Source organism: Numenius arquata, unplaced genomic scaffold (genome assembly GCF_964106895.1).
Source record: "Numenius arquata unplaced genomic scaffold, bNumArq3.hap1.1 HAP1_SCAFFOLD_450, whole genome shotgun sequence".
Lineage (NCBI taxonomy): Eukaryota > Metazoa > Chordata > Aves > Charadriiformes > Scolopacidae > Numenius > Numenius arquata.
The window spans coordinates 10,273-12,840 of NW_027414664.1; positions in this window are offsets into that span (position 1 = coordinate 10,273).

Genomic DNA, 2,568 nt, shown 5'->3' on the forward strand with positions numbered 1-2,568 from the left:
TGCTGTAGGATTCGTAGGGTTCTGTAGGTTCCGGAGGGCTCCTGCAGTGTTCTGTAGGAGCCCGATAGGGTTTTAGTGAGGTTCCGTTGTGTTGCTAAGGGTCTTGTAGAGTGCTGTCGGGTCCTGGGGTATTCTGTAGGGTTCCAGAGGGGCTCGTAAGGTTCCGTCGAAATCTGTAGGGTTCCCTAGGGGCCCGTGGAGTCCCGTAGATTTCCAGTGTTCTGTAGGAGCCCATAGGGTTTTAGTGAGGTTCCGTTGTGTCGCTAAGGGTCTTGTAGAGTGCCGTCGGGTCCTGGAGTATTCTGTAGGGTTCCAGAGGGGCTCGTAGGGTTCCGTCAAGATCTGTAGGGTTCCCTAGGGGCCCGTGGAGTCCCGTAGATTTCCGTAGGGACCTGTAGGGTTGTGTAAGTGCCCGCAGGAGTCTGTGGGATTCTGTAAGGTTCCGGAGGGTTCTGCAGGGTTCCGTAGGGGCCCGTAGAGTTCCGTAGTGGCTGGTAAAGTTCCGTAGGGCCCTGTACCGTTCCGTAACTGCCTGCAAGGGTCTTTAGGCTTCCGTAGGGGCTGGTAGGGTTCCATAAAGTTCCGTGGGTTCCTGCAGAGTTCTGCAAGTGCCCGCAAGGGCCTGTAGGGGCCCACAGTGTTTCTGTCAGGTTCCGTAGAGTTCCGTAGGGGCCATAGGTTTCCGTAGTGGCTGGTAGTATTCCGTAGGGGTCTGTAGGGTTCCGTAGGCACCTGCAGTGTTCTGTAGGAGCCCATAGGGTTTTAGTGAGGTTCCGTTGTGTTGCTAAGGGTCTTGTAGAGTGCTGTTGGGTCCTGGAGTATTCTGTAGGGTTCCAGAGGGGCTCGTAAGGTTCCGTCGAAATCTGTAGGGTTCCCTAGGGGCCCGTGGAGTCCCGTAGATTTCCGTAGGGACCTGTAGGGTTGTGTAAGTGCCCGCAGGGGTTGGTAGGAGCTTGTAGGGTGCCATATGTTTCCGGAGGGTTGTGTAGGGTTCCGTAGGGGCCCGTAGAGTTCCGTAGTGGCTGGTAAAGTTCCGTAGGGCCCTGTGGGGTTCTGTATGGACCTGTAGGGTTCCGTAGGGGCCTGCAGGGTTCTGTAAGTGCCAGCAGGTGTCTGTAGGGTTCCGTAGGGCCCTGTACCGTTCCGTAACTGCCTGCAAGGGTCTTTAGGCTTCCGTAGGGGCTGGTAGGGTTCCATAAAGTTCCGTGGGTTCTTGCAGAGTTCTGCAAGTGCCCGCAAGGGCCTGTAGGGGCCCACAGTGTTTCTGTCAGGTTCCGTAGGGGCCATAGGTTTCCATAGTGGCTGGTAGTATTCCGTAGGGGTCTGTAGGGTTCCGTAGGCACCTGCAGTGTTTCGTAGGAGCCCATAGGGTTTTAGTGAGGTTCCGTTGTGTCGCTAAGGGTCTTGTAGAGTGCTGTCGGGTCCTGGAGTATTCTGTAGGGTTCCAGAGGGGCTCGTAGGGTTCCGTCAAGATCTGTAGGGTTCCCTAGGGGCCCGTGGAGTCCCGTAGATTTCCGTAGGGACCTGTAGGGTTGTGTAAGTGCCCGCAGGGGTTGGTAGGAGCTTGTAGGGTTCCATATGTTTCCGGAGGGTTGTGTAGGGTTCCGTAGGGGCCGGTGGTGTTCCCTAGGGACCTGTAGAGTCTCGTACGGTTCCGTAGGGGCCAGTAGAGTCTCGTACAGTTCCGTAGGGTCCTGTAGGGTTGTGTAAGTGCCCGCAGGGGTTGGTAGGAGCTTGTAGGGTGCCATATGTTTCCGGAGGGTTGTGTAGGGTTCCGTAGGGGCCGGTGATGTTCCCAAGGGACCTGTAGAGTCTCGTACGGTTCCGTAGGGGCCTGTAGAGTCTCGTACAGTTCCGTAGGGTCCTGTAGGTTTCCATAAGCGCCCGCAGAGGTCTGAAGGGGCCCGTACTGTTCCGTAAGGATCCATAGGGCTCCGTAGAGCTTCGTAGGTTCCTTAGAGGCCTGTAGAGTACCGCAGGAGCCAGTAGTGTTCTGTAGGGGCCCGTAGGGTTCCTTCCATAGGGGCTGGCAGTGTTCCGTAAGGGCCTGTTAGGGTTGTGTAAGTGCCCGCAGGAGTCTGTGGGATTCTGTAAGGTTCCGGAGGGTTCTGCAGGGTTCCGTAGGGGCCCGTAGAGTTCCGTAGTGGCTGGTAAAGTTCCGTAGGGCCCTGTGGGGTTCTGTATGGACCTGTAGGGTTCCGTAGGGGCCTGCAGGGTTCTGAAAGTGCCAGCAGGTGTCTGTAGGGTTCCGTAGGGGCCTGTGGTTTTCCGTAACTGCCTGCAACAGTCTTTAGGCTTCCGTAGGGGCTGGTAGGGTTCCATAAAGTTCCGTGGGTTCCTGCAGAGTTCTGCAAGTGCCCGCAAGGGCCTGTAGGGGCCCACAGTGTTTCTGTCAGGTTCCGTAGGGGCCATAGGTTTCCGTAGTGGCTGGTAGTATTCCGTAGGGGTCTGTAGGGTTCCGTAGGCACCTGCAGTGTTCTGTAGGAGCCCATAGGGTTTTAGTGAGGTTCCGTTGTGTCGCTAAGGGTCTTGTAGAGTGCTGTCGGGTCCTGGAGTATTCTGTAGGGT